This window comes from Anomalospiza imberbis, chromosome 5, assembly GCF_031753505.1.
Source record: "Anomalospiza imberbis isolate Cuckoo-Finch-1a 21T00152 chromosome 5, ASM3175350v1, whole genome shotgun sequence".
Taxonomy (NCBI): Eukaryota; Metazoa; Chordata; class Aves; order Passeriformes; family Viduidae; genus Anomalospiza; species Anomalospiza imberbis.
In genome coordinates, this window is record NC_089685.1 from 50,702,986 (window position 1) to 50,716,893 (window position 13,908).

The following is a 13,908-nucleotide window of genomic DNA, read 5'->3' on the forward strand; positions in this document are numbered from 1 at the left end:
TATTTTGGGTATGTTCTGACTACAGTAGCTTTGCTTCTTGACAGTGGCTGGGGAGATGGATGAACTCCAGTGCTTTAACATCAGTGTCTACAACATCATCTGCCTCACCAGGGCTACTGATAGCTGTTCCTCAGCCTCACAAGGAGCTGGAGCAGGCTCCTTGAGCACACTTTGCATTATTGTTATTGTTATTATGATGTTATGTGTATTGGTGCGGATGCTGTAGTAAACCCATGAAAGAAAAGGAAAATAGGAGGGAGCTCTTTCCACTGCTAATTTTATTCTGGCTTACATCCCACATACAAGGATACTGAGTTCAGCCATTGTGCATTTTGAACAACGAGCCTGGTGTTGGGATCTCTGTGTTTAGTCCTTCAGCTTTGCATCTTGGGTGACCTTTGGACTTCATACATTGTCTCTGTTTCCCACCTGTGAAAACACAGCCTAAAGCACTCCACACTTCAAAGGCCTTTCCTTGAGAAGAATCAATTCACTGTTACAGTAAGAACAATCATAAAGTGCTCAAAGCTGAGGGAAGGCTCCTTCTACCTGGGAAGGCTGCACAGATGGAGAGTTAATAATTGCCAGATGTAATTACTGTCAAGCTTGAGGCTGCCTTTCTGAGCAATGTACAGGGCAGACAGTTAATGCCATAAGGAAATCAGTGTCACAGCTTGTGCTGTAGCTCAGGTATGGGATGGAAAGTTCATGCCAATTTGTTAATGAATGCGTGTACCACTAGGATAAAACAATAACGAGAAGTATCGAAGAAGAGTGGAGTGGCTGGGCTTCAAGGCCTGGAGAAGTCACTTGTTTCCTGTTGCTGGCGCTCCTTGCCTGACAAGGAATGCTGCTGCAGCCTCACAGTGATGATTTTGTTGGTAGCTCTTCCTGAAAAGCGAAATAAGCACGATGAAGCAAACTTGAGTCTGAGAAGCTGAACATGCAAGCAGTGACACCCTTTTTCAGCTTGATTAATTAAAATTTAATCAATAGCTGGGACACAGCTGCTGACTAGAAAACCAGCATATGGAACTGATCTGTGATCATCTGAAGAAAATAAGAACTTGTGCACACATTGGCCCTGCACTGCTGTTACATCAATTGCTGTTTATATTTAAAACTCATCAGATTGACAGTGAGTCTGAGTTCTTACTGTGACTTGACTTTTGAAGGTTTTTGGAGAAAATGGCATGTGGAGATGAGCTTTGTGCTATCTATAGGATTTCCTGTCTCACAATAGCCCACCCAGCTGTCTTCTCTATAGCTGAATATTTATCCCCAAGTAATGATGCACAGAAGATGTAATTCTGCAATGCAGCAGAGTGCCAATGGCAGCTGTAGATTTGCTGTCCCCCCATATTAGTACAGAACACAGAGGCTTCAGTGTCCCACTACAAAGAATTGTGTGGCCAAAGCGCCCTTTTTGCAGGTGTACCTGGGTTGTTGCTGGGCTTGTCCTTGTAATTGTTCCCTCGAGTGATTTTAGCACGTTCCCTGTGGAGTGCAAAGTGTAAATTGATGTAGCAAACAATTCAAGCCTCTCTCAGGCTGAGAGAGGCTTGAAATCTCTTGGAGAAGGTTGTATGTAGAAATACCTGATTCTGCACATTTCTCTCAGGGGGATGGAGCTAACCTCTGTTTTGCTCCTGGCCTTGATCACAGAACAGATGGAGCTGGAAGGGACCTCTGGAGATCACCCAGTCCAAGCCCCCTGCTCAAGCAGGTTCACTTGGAGCAGGTTGACAGGATCACATCCAGGTGAGTTTTGAATGTCTCTAGAGAAAGACATTCCACACCCTCTCTGGGCAGCCTTTTCCAGTGCTCTGTCTCCCGCATGGTAAAAAAATTTTCCTCGTGTTCAAATGGAACTTTCTGTGTTCCAGTTTGTGCCCATTGCCCTTTGTCTTCTCACTGGGCACCACTGAAAAGAGCCTGTTCCCATCTTCTTGACATACACCCATAAAATATTTGGGCATATTGGTAATAGCTCATCTCAGTTGTCTCTTCTCCATTCTTCCTCATCAGCTAATACTGTCCAGACAGCTACTGTGAGATGTATCTTGGATTAATGGATTCTTTTAAAAATCCCAGCTTTTATTAAAGGAGATTCCTGAAGTCAGGACTTCCAGTGTCCTGTTTACAGCCAGTCATTGAGCTGAGCAGTGCTGCCCTTGAAAGAGTCCTCCAGAACATTCCCACCAGGCAGAGCTCAGATTAGATCAGATGGTGGTCCTGATCACCAGAAAGTAAGTGGGAACAGAAGATTTGCCAGGGTGTGTGTAGCAGAAGGTGGGAATATGCAAGGAACCCAAATGTGTCAGAGGGAGATCCTCCCTGGTGCTGCACCTGCTCCCCAGCTCACAGAGCCAGGGAAATCACAACAGTGGCATTGTCTTCCTCAGCATCTGGGTTGGTGTTGTCACCACGGGGAACCTCTGGTTTAACTGACAGGCAGGGATGGCCACAGAGACAGGTAAACCCCCAGTAAGGGCACCGGTAGTCATGCAGGGAAATGTTATTCCAGAATTTGTCCTAGCTCCAGTTCAGAAAGATCCCCTGCAGATCTGCCTGCTCTGCTGGGTAATGCTTCTCTTTAAATACCATTCTGTGCTAGCTTGACATTTCCCCCTCCTGCCAGCTACATAGCTGGTCTAGAAAGCTGAAGGGGCTTTTTTTTTTTTTTTTTTTTTTGTGAAGTGGGAGCATTCAAGCAGAGAGGCAGATCTGCTGCAGGGCACCAACAAATAAATGATACCAGCCCTCACCAAACAGAGTGCAGATGGAAATTTCAGCTGTCACAGAGATGTTCTTGTTCCTCCTGCACCAGCACAGTATTTACCTCACCAAGACAGAGGCACTCTGCTGTCCTGCAGCTGTAGGTTCTTGCCTTCAGAATCTGTTTGTGTAGGTTTCAAAGACAAATACCTACAACAGGTTACAACAAGGGATGGAGGGGAAAGGCAAGCATAATATGACTAGAGGTTGCCATTTTGTCACTTAGCATCTCCTCTTGCTGTGATTTGTTTCTGGGTTTTGTTCAAAGTTACATTATCTTTGTATGCTCAATCCCCCTGCTTATCCTGCCCTGCTGGAGATGCTGCTGACCCTGGCCCAGGCCTTGTGAGGGACATCAGGACATGTAAACCAACTTTTCCCACAGTGCTGGAGTCCCTGGAAAGGGTGTGTGTCCATCTGAGGTGCATGTGAACACAATCCCTCCCAGTCTGGAAGTGTGTAATGCTTGTCCCCCCTGCTGGCTTCCTCCTAGGTTCCTTCCTCTCATTTTCATCCTCCCCACAGCAACAGCCTGTGGAGTCTCATTCAGCCATTTCACAATAACACTGTATTGATGCTGGAAGTTCAGATCACTATTTACAGAGATTACTTCCCCCTGTGACACTCCAAAAGCTGCTGGCAGGCCTGCACGACACTTGTGCCAGCTGCCTTCCCAAGGAAAGCAAATTCCAGGTGCAGCAGTCTTGAGACCTGGGGCAGAGAAGGGGATGTGAGCTCTGAGCCGAGCAAGATCTCAATTCTGACACCCACCCCCTTTTTGGGAATGCCATGACTGCCTTTGGGTTGGATGAGACAAATGTTTTGAAACTGCCTGAAACCCATGCTGGTTGAAGTCACTTGGGGCCCGTGTCAGTCTCCCGGCTCTCCTTTGGTGTGTGTCTCCCAGCTTGTTAATGCAGGAGCAATCAGCTGCATAATTTTCATGGGAAGCAGGAGGGCAGCTTGCCTTAATGTCTTCCTACGTGCCAAATATAATGTGTGGAATTTAAAAAGGCCCCCACACACTTAATGCAGCTTTGGTAGCTCACTGTGGGGGCCCACACTGCTGCAGCCCATGGGGATTCTGTGGGCTGAGTGACAATGGGGGACAGGAAAGGCCTGTGATTTTTAAGTCCTTTTTCCATCATACTTTATCATAAGAAAAGCAAAATAGTTTGCCCTGTGTTACTGGAACATTCCCATGATCTCCTGTGTTTGCAGAAGAGGGGGAGCTCAGTTTGTCCCCTGCAGGGACATGCCCATGTATCAGTGTTTATTTATTAATTATATCTGACTAACCTGGCAGACCATTACAGGTGTGCTGTCCACAGAAGAACCCATGCAAAGCTCAACACCCTATCTTTTTCATAAAATGGAGCTGATTTAGACAGATCATTTACAGGTGGCAAATCAAAGTGCTTGCCACTGGTCAGTGTGCCTCAAAACGTAATCCTGAAGAGAGGTGGCACTTCCATTCCCTGCTTTTATTCACTGTTCAGCCAGGAACACAAGCTTTTGGTGGGTAGTCTCCAGTTAGTTTCTCAGCTTTGAACTTATTGCTATTTCTGTTTCAGATTATTCAGCTTGTTCTGCTCCAATATCCTTTCTGCACATGCAGAAAAATCCCTTTTATCAAAAGCTGGTTCACTTCAGCCAATTCTTGTTCCAGATGTTCAGATGGTAATTCCATCAGCTGGGCTGATTTTATATTCTTACAACTTTAGTAGCAAATGTTTGTGATTTTCACCTTGAGTTTTATTTAATTTTTAAAAATATATATTAAACTTATGTTTTAATAAGCAGTGTAAGAATTTCACACTTTATTTTAAATAGGCTTATATCTTAAGTATGCTGTTGAACTACTAATGAATCCAGCTTAAGTATTTACTTCTATATATGTAAAAGTATAGACATATACTTTAAAAGAAGACAAGATTTTTAAAAATCATCTAGTCTAAAGCCCTGATTCCCAAACATTAAGGGAGACTTTTGTGTTTGAAAAACACTTGTCAGAAGATAATGATTACTTCTGACTTGTTTTACCTTAAATGGGAAAATATCATTCCTCAGATGCCTGAGATGGACTGAAATATCTTTTAATGTCCCCTGAAGGTGATTTGTGCATAAATTAAAGGCCTTATATCATCATTTCCTGCTTTTTTTTTTTTTTCAGGTAGTTTGTGTACAAATATAGGAGTGCTGTATGAAAGTACACAAGAAGTAATCTGAGTAAGGGAAAGTGGAGCCCAAATTATTTGGAAATGCTGAAATAGTTCTTTCCAGAACCCAGGATTAGAAAAAATATCCACTGCAATGACTTTGATCACTCACATTTGAAACTTCTTTAAAGAACCTTTGTAAGAGAAAACTATTCTTTTAGGAACCAAGGCTGCTTTTCTAGAAGATGGACACAGCTGTTCCCTGAAATTGAAGGAGACCTTTCTGCTCTTGGAGGCCTTGGTGCATGTCTGCTTATCTGCCCTTATGTTGTTCTCACCTGCTTTCTGTGCCTCCCTTTTTCTGCCACACCTGTTTGACCTTTTATCACTCACAACGTGTGTTGCATCCAGGCTGTTCTTCTTGTCCCTGTGCAGGAGCTGCAGTGGCAGCAGGACACATTAAATGGATACAGAAGGTACAGCTGAACAAGACAGAGGGACCCTGCAGCCTGGCAGAACTCCTGTGCTCTTTGTCCCAGCCTTCACCTCCTCATCTGGTCTCCACCACCTTTTCCAGGCTAATCCGTGGATGAACACATGTACATTCCCATGAAATAGCTTGATGTTTACGTTGTGATTTTCGTATTGTTTTGCTTAGCTGTTGTTCTTGGAATATTTGCTTTCATGAAAGTCCTAAATATCCATCTCTTCATCCCAAATGCACTGCTCTGTTTCTCTCAAAATGTTAAAATCAATGCTTTGTCAGGGGTAGAAATTAAAATGTTTGACCAGCTTTAAGAGGGACATTGTTGAATAAGTGCAATCTGAAAAAGCAGAAGAAAATCTTCCCTGTGAGGATGGTGAGGCCCTGGCACAGGTTGCCCGGAGAAGTTGTGGACGCTCCATCCCTGTAAGTGTTCCAGACCAGGTTGGATGGGGCTCAGAGCAACCTGGGATAGTGGAAGGTGTCCCTGCCCATGGCAGGGGATGGAACTGGGTGGGCTTTAAGGTCCCTTCCAACCCAAGCCATCCAGATTTCAGTTGTGTAATGACTTCAGTGAGATATTCAGACATTTTTGCAATGGAAAGAGGCAACTAAACCTCCAATTCACCGGCAGAAATGAAATTCAGTCCATCCTGCACACCTTCTGGCAGGAATGCTGAAGGGTGATTTTAGTTTTTACCCCATTGCTTGTCTCATGGATCATTCTCAAATTGTTTGTTTTAGGTATATAATGTAAATATTTTCATTTTATAGGCTTAGTGACGTTATAGTTATAAACTATTCCTATCAGCCATACTCATTCAGACATGTCTTACTCCCCACTTAAACAAAATCCCTTTGTTTCTTCTTCTGCTTATCCTTAACACAAAAAGACAGAGCTCACAAGTGAAGTGGAGAATAAAGATCATTTTGATGTCTTTTCTAACCTAAAAAATAGGTATGTTCCATGAATGAAAGCTTTATTCTCCACATCTGTGGAGAGGGAGAGAGAGAGGGAGATCAAAACCAATAATAGCTAAATCGATGATCATAATTTCTTTGTGCTCCCTTGGAGCTGTATTTTCCATGTTTGTCTCTTCTTTCAGGACAACATAATCCCTGTTTTCTGGCTGTCTGTCACTTTGCTTGGAGCATGGCAAGCACCGTGCTGACTGATACAGTGAGACAGCTCAGTGACTACTCCAGTCAGCCCCTAAGACTTTCCTTATCACTTCTTGTCTCTCCAGAGCAGAAGATTCCAGTAATCTCAAGTGATTAACTTGCTTGGGTCCTGCCACCTGATTGACTCAGCCGGGGAGCCTGGTTTGGCTTCCCACCTCAGTGAGTCACCAGCAAAAGGCATTTCCAGAGAGGTCAGTCCAGGAACAAACGATGTGAACGCATCTCTTGGAGATGGGAAGCAAACGCAGTTCCTGCTCCCGTCTGGGCAGGATGCTGTCGCCTTCCTCCGTGGCCTCTCAGCCCCAATATTTCAGGAATGTCTGAAGCGCGTTGTTTTCCGCTCCCCAAGGCCACTTAAAGCCTGAGCGCAGGGCCCGGCTGGCCCAGCCGGCTCTGACACTGCCTCTTTGTGCAAGCTGCACCGAGCGGCTGCGCTTGTTGCAGCATGCCAGGCGGTGACATCCGCGCTCAGCACGGCTGCTCCTGCAGGGAATGCTCGGGGGGAACGAACCCTTCGGCTGCTCTGCAGCATCACGGCCCCGCCGTGGTACTTACACTGTTCGAGATTCTCCTCAGAAAGGAGCTTCGTGGCTGTCCTAGTGCTGGAGGGATTTGGGAAGTGTCTGTCAGCCTGGTTCTGTCAGGACTGTGGAAAGACTGCCTTGAGCAGCACTTCAGGTGGTTCTTCATTAGCCGCTCGAAGTTGATGCCAAGAACAAACCAGGGGATGTGCTTGGGAATCTGAGAAACTTCAGGAAAATATTCACACAATTCCCCAGGCAATGGGGATGTGGAAAGACATTTTGAAAGGAATGAAAGCAATATGTGCTCAGAATTAGTGGGAAGTGAAAAGTGAGAGTTATCCTGATGGCTGGAGAGCAAGGCTTAGGTGTAGGCTGTCATCAGCAGCCAGGCATGGATGAAGGGTGGCAGTGAGGTCAGCCGTGATTAACAGTGTGCGTTGTGCAAGGGATGAGTTTGGCTAGAAGGTGGTCTCCTCCAGATTAGGCAGATGATACAAAGGGAGTTTCTGGTAGGGTTGTTATGTCCTGCTGCATCCAGCACGCCTGCTTTGCTCTGATAACACTTTGCTGTGCTTCACAGACTCGGGTATGTGCCTTGCTGTACCAGCCACGTGTGTGCATTTCAGTGGAGAGGTGCTTATCTGGGACATTCCAGTATAGGGGCTACCAGGAAAAGTTATTGCTGGCACCTCTATGCCAGTTTCTGACTCCTCTGCTGAACATTTTGTGCTGTGTTTGAAGTTAAACACTTTGAGTACCCAAAGGGCTTCTCTTCAGCTCCAATGAGCTCTGATTGCACCAGAAATCCTCTCCTGAGGATTATCTGCTGATACTGAAATTGAGAGAATGCTGTAACAAGTACATGTATGTGAACCTCATGAGGATTTCAGCCCAGTTAAAGTGAACTTATACCTAAATTAGTGAGTGAGAGACTTCCAGGGACAGGGAAAAAAAAAAAAGTTTGGTAGGCCTGCAGAAATTTAAGAATGTAAAATTTTCTCAAAGTGTAACCTTTCCTGTCCTCCTTTTGATGACAGCAATGATTCAGAGTAATGGGCAGACAGTGGTCTGGAACACCCAGTCTTTTCAAGCAGTTGTGCTATTGCCATGGTATGGATTCCTCCAGCTGAGCCTGATGTGATTCCTGCTCATGTCAGAAGGTTTTCTCTTGCTCACTTTTTACATAAAATATGCAGCATCTTCTGATTGGTAACACTGCTCTTTGTGATTTCCAGATCCACATTGACATCTCTGAGGCTCATGCTGGAGAGGTTTCCTGCAGCTAATTACATTTTCACCCTCACAGGTATGTGAATTTTATGGAAAGCTTCCTTGTCCATTGGAAAAGGAACTGGAGTTTGCTTTTTCTTGATTTTCAGGGGTTAATTACACAACATTCCAGATCAAATACACAAGACTGATCATCTGAAACTGGGCACCCGAAACGGTCCCAAGCGCTGGGGCGGATTGGTCACTTGTTAAACGACCTTCTGCTTTTTGGGGGGTTGAAACCAGAAACTTCAGGACACAGAAACTTTAGACCAGAAACTCTGCAGCAGAGCCAAGACAGGACAGCATCTCTTCCATCAGTTCAGCAGCAGGTTCAGCGTGCAGGGCTTTTCCTCGTGTGTTCAAACTGTGGAAAGAGCCAGGGATGGGACAGCCGAGGTCTGAAGATTGACTGTTTCAGGGGTACAGGTTGGGAGCACTTTGTATTTCAGCTGCTCTGGATTATGAATCCTTTGGGCACCGAATCTCCCCTGTCATTTTTAGGAAGGGATTGGAGGGGAATTTAAAGGAGAGGAGAAAGATTCAGGTATGGATTTGACAGCTAGAAATTGTTTGTGCAGCACTTGTCCCAGGACTGAACACGGTGTCACACCGAAGCTCAAGGCCAAAACAGTTTGCTCTCTTGGGTATTTAACAACAAGGATACTTCAGGCAGCTGAAAGCCAGGACAGCTTTGACAGCCCAGCTACAATAGCTGGTCAGAAGAGCAAATATTTCCAAGGTAATAGCTTCTAACAGTAAAACTGTGCTGCTGCTGCTGAGAGAGTGAATTCCAGCTCCCTCCTGTGAAAGAAGCTCCCAGGACAAAAGCACCATTTTCTTTGCTTATACCTCCATCTGCACAAGGTGCTTTTGCTGGCACAGCTCTGCCTTCAGAGGATCTTATCACAACCCTGACTGACACAACTGTGCCAGGAGAAGTCAGTGGTGGAGCCCTGACCTGAAAGCACCCTGGCTCAGCTGTAGGGTTAATATCCAGCGGGGAATAAAAAGAGGGACTCACTGAGTCCACTTTCTCAGCTGTCCTGAAAGCTATGCACAGCCTGGGTGGGAAACCATTGTTCTTTGGGAAGGAGATCCCTCAGCTCTTTCAGCTGTTGTATTTTGGGGAACGGGTTTGGTCTAAAGGAAAACATTTGAGACCCAACAAGGTGCTGCATTTATTTACAAAAAACTTAAAAATTGGCTGTGATGTACATGGCTTGTTATTGTTTTTCATTGCCTTCCTCGTGAGCCAGCACTGATAGAATCATAGAATTTATAGCATGGGTTGGGTTGGAAGGGACCTCAAGGATCATCCAGTTTCCACCCCCTGCCATGGGCAGGGACACCTTCCACTGTCCCAGGTTGTTCCAAGCCCCATCCAGCCTGGCTTCGGACGCTTCCAGGGATGGGGCAGCCACAGCTTCTCTCGGCACCCTGTGCCAGGTCCTCACCACCCGGAATAGGGAAGAATTTTTTCTTAAAATGACCTGCTTTGTGACAGGGATCTTGGAGCTCATCTGCTCACCCCACTGATCCAGCTGAAAATTAACTGCACTAGGACACTACTCCTGGCTGTACCATGCCATGAGTGTGTGGGAGATGGGATGTACTGCCCAAAGAAAATCCTGTTAGAAAGTGTACACTGCTCCTTCAAAATGCCTCTGACAGCTCTTGAAATACTGGGCTTAATGCCATTTATTGATTTGTAACCACGGAGACGGTGCATGTTCCCAGTGCAAAGTGAGGGAAAAGCTCTTTTCCTTCACCTCCTCATGGAGTGAACAATGCTGGAAAATGCTCTTACTCCTTGTAACCTCCCCAAGCCTTCACAGGAGGGACCAGCAAATTGTTTGCCTTCTCAGAGACTGCTGCATTTTCACAAAGGTGGAGAAAATCAACCATTCCTTGCAAACCAGCCTGGAGCAAAAAGGGCTAAGCTATTTTGGGAGATGAGAGATCAGCACACCAGAAAGCCTTATCAGAGATTTGTCTTAACTTGCAAAGGTATTTTCTTTGATGAAAGAATCCAAACATTTGTTTGAAATATTCTGTCTGCTAAGATTTGTTTACAGAGAGATCTCTCTCACACCATCCTGACAAATGAAGCCCTTCTGCATTAGGTTTTTTAATAAAGATCTTCACTTTCTGAACTGAAAATTCAAAGTGCAAAAAACAATCAACAGAATATTCAATTAAAAAAAAAAAAAGAACAAAAAACAAAGGCTGAAGAATAGTAGATCCATATTTGTTCCGAGTGCTTGTTATTAGGCAAGTCCAAGCCCAGCCATTTCAGGAAGGATAGAATGCTGAAGTGGGATCCCTGTGATTCAGCCTGGTGTGACCCGGAGTGTGATCAGCAGTCACCCATCAGCTGACAGCAAACTGGTAACATTTGCTGGAGAACTGATGAAAATTTGAGGAAAATGGGCAAAAAGACCAACTGCAGAGCATCAGAACCATAGGCAGGCACCAACGTTTTGAAACAGAGGTACTAGAAAGAGAAGATACCAAAGAAACCCAGGTATTTTTCAATTGCCTTTCTTTTCTCATAGTCTAAAACTCAGTCCTGCTATTTAACCTAAGACACACTGGAGCTGTGTGGCCAATATGACAGGCTGGTAACTTGCCAGAAAAAAAAGTGGTTTGGATCGACTTGTCCTCTTTGCAAACTGTGCTTAAAAAGCAAATGATACCTTCCCACTTTTGCTGGGAATTCAGAATGTGTGCTTTCAACAGGTCACCAATACTTTTTCAATTTTGAATGGAAACTTCCACTTTTTTGCATGTTATGCACAAGCAAATTGTCTTTTCCATGAACAAAACATGAAAAGTTTTCTCTCACCCAGCTCTTGGAGAAGGGATGGGAGGAAGAGCTTTGAGTCAACTCCAAACAAAACTGAGAGTTAGTTGGCTGAACCCCTTGGTCTGTTCTTTATGTGGCTCCACTCCTGAGTGCGCAGCATCTCAGGCCTTTCTGCCATGGAGCCGGTAAAGCGAAGGCGGGCTTTTGGTGTGGCTGCGAGGCTGCTGATGGAGGGCACTTAGTCCCTTACACTGTATAAACGAGAGAGTAACACTCGTGCGAATGTAGCAAGGATCGCTGCACTAAAGCCTGCACCACGTTTATCCTCACTGAGGCAAAGCGCTGGCATGGGTGCACTGCAGATTTAACCAGGGTGTCACCCGGTGCGGCGGTGCCGCCTCCTTCCCTTGCCGAGGAGCGATTCGGGGGATCTCGGGCCGCTTCAGCGCAGCGCAGACCGCGGACATTCTTCGGGGTGCCGAGGTGGGCAGGGCAGGCCGGGTCCCGGGCAGAGCACCCGGAGGTGGCGGAGTCACGGTTCCTGGGGCTGTTCTAAGCCTGGACGTGTCGCTTGGTACCGGGTGAGGTTCGCGCCGTGCTGTCCAGTCACGGGCTGCGCTCGCTGATCTCTGAGGTCTCTTCCAGCCTCGGCGATGCTGTGATTGCCCGTGAGGGGCACTGGGAACTCGGCCGCTCGCACCACCCCACGCCGGCTCCCTCATGGCTGGCCCGGGAGCGGCGGCGGGCGGTGCCTCGGCCGGGCGGGGCAGAGCGGCGACTCGGGGCCGGTCGCGGGGCAGCGGGCGGAGCGGGGCGGAGCGGGGCGGGCACCGAGCGGAGCGGCGCGGGCGGGACGGCGGCGGGGGCTGCCCGCAGCCGGCGGAGGCGCGGCCGCCCCGGAGGGTTCTGCGCGGTTCGGCCGCAGGTAAGGGAAGTTCGGGGGACCCGCTCCGAGACCGCTCGGAGCCGACTGCGGCAACTTGGTGTCCCGGCGGGATGAGCCCCGCCGTGCCCTGCCCCGGCGGCTCCTCCTCTGCCGCCGCCATGGCCCGGGGCCCCCGGCAGCGGGGCCGGAGCCGGCCCGGGCCCGGGGACGGGAGCGCCGCGTGTGCCCGGAGCGGGGGGCAGCGGGGGGGCTGCGCCGCCACATCCCGCCAGCCTCTGTCCCCGCTTCGTGTCCCTGTCCCTGTGCCATGTCCCACATCCCGCCAGCCTCTGTCCCCGCTTCGTGTCCCTGTGCCATGTCCCACATCCCGCCAGCCTCTGTCCCCGCTTCGTGTCCCTGTGCCATGTCCCACATCCCGCCAGCCTCTGTCTCCGCTTCGTGGCCCTGTGCCCGTGCCATGTCCCAGAGCTTTCAGCACTCCCGACCTTCTGTGCCTTGTTTCTGTGCTGGACCTGACGTAACTTTTCGGGAAGTTTTGGGGAGAGGTTGGCGTTCTCCGGTTTAATCTTTTCGGGCTCTGGTCGGACGCTTCAGGCACTGGTGCTGTGAAACTGCAGTTATGAGTTTTATCTAGAGCTAACAAATGTGGTTTGATTTAAGGCCTGGGGTTCTTACATCCCGTGATTATTTTTTCGAGGTCTGTTTCTGTTGGAGCCGTGGCTTCTAACAGCTGAAGTAGCTGTGCTTGCTCAGGCCGTGGCTGGGCGCAGCTGGAGCTGTAAAAAGGTGCTTTGCACCTCCGTGGCTCTTTCTGGGGGGAAGGGACGCGTTGGTGTTCAAGGCTCGGCTGTGCTGTAACACGTGTGTGCTCCCTCGTGTGAGTGAGGAGCACAAGGAAGAGTTTCAGGCTGGGCTCGGCTGTGCCTGAGCCTTCAGAGGCTCTGCAGGCTCTCCTCGTTCTGGCCCGAGCACAGCCACTGCCAGCAGCGCCGCGTGTAGGCTCTGTGATTGCACTGGCAGCACATTGAGCAATACAAGTGCCGCTGCATTCCAAAAAGTAAACAGCAGAAATGGGGCACGGAGTGGGAATATTCTCCATGCTTACACCGTGGAGCTCTGGGGAGGAAGATGTCCCAGAGTGTCAGCTCGGGATTTATTGCCTCTATTGAAGGGAGCAGCTGTATCATGAGGATTTGCATTTGTGGAGGATGTAAGTAGAGGTTTCAGTAAAAAGGTGTCTCACTGAGGCAGCATGGCAGGTTGGTTTGAGAAGCATTCTGGAAAGTAGGATAGCAGAAATCTGCTTCAACTCTCTGTTCCAAGTGCAGCAAAGCTTTTGACCTCTTGATTTCTTCACATCACTAAGAAATGAGGAGCCAGAGCAATCCCTACTTGAGCTTAGTACCCATCCCAGTGGAGTTTTGGATTTAGCACAGCTTCTTGAAAAGCTGTATCAGAGATCAGTTGCTGGCAGTGACAGTGACTGTCAGTGGAGTGCTGTGTGCTCACACATGAGGATTGATGCTCCCATGCCAGGAGGGTGAAGTTGGTGTTTCTCTCCTCCCTGAAGGCAGCAGGAGCCCCAGCTGTTTGCCTGGCTGTGCGGGGGGCCCTGAGGAGCAGCTTCCCCCTTCGGCAGCCCATCTCCTGCCTTGAGCCCTGGGATTTCATCCATTTGCTGCACCTGGGTGTAAGAGTTGTGTTGAGGAATGCTGAAGTTGGTGTGTCCTGTGCACTTGTGTCTGCAGCAGGTCCAGGCTCTGCTTGTCCCTGACACGCAGGGTGGAGCGCCTTGAAACCAGGGCTGTCCCGTGGGG

General features: G+C 48.1%; 1 protein-coding gene and 1 long non-coding RNA gene across 21 annotated transcripts in view; one reads left to right on the forward strand and one right to left on the reverse strand.

Annotated features, from left to right (window-relative positions):
* Positions 1-493: 493 nt before the first annotated feature.
* On the reverse strand, positions 494-11,551 carry LOC137474277 (uncharacterized). Of its 2 annotated transcripts, none has more exons than XR_010999270.1 (2): positions 11,245-11,551; positions 494-891 (listed from the first exon to the last, which is right to left on the reverse strand). It is a non-coding gene; the product is annotated as an uncharacterized lncRNA (long non-coding RNA). The 2 variants fall into 2 exon arrangements; XR_010999269.1 differs by lacking the exon at positions 11,245-11,551 and adding an exon at positions 2,843-4,533.
* Positions 11,552-11,925: 374 nt separating this feature from the next.
* PPFIBP1 (PPFIA binding protein 1) overlaps positions 11,926-13,908 on the forward strand; it is a 102,279-nt gene continuing 100,296 nt past the window's right edge. For 4 of the 19 annotated variants that reach the window (XM_068190707.1, XM_068190720.1, XM_068190713.1 and 1 more), the window contains exon 1: positions 11,931-12,130. The gene's annotated coding sequence lies outside the window, so the exon portion shown is untranslated. Of the gene's footprint in view, positions 12,131-13,908 lie in introns of all 19 variants that reach the window. The other 15 variants (XM_068190706.1, XM_068190723.1, XM_068190712.1 and 12 more) reach the window with 10 other exon arrangements.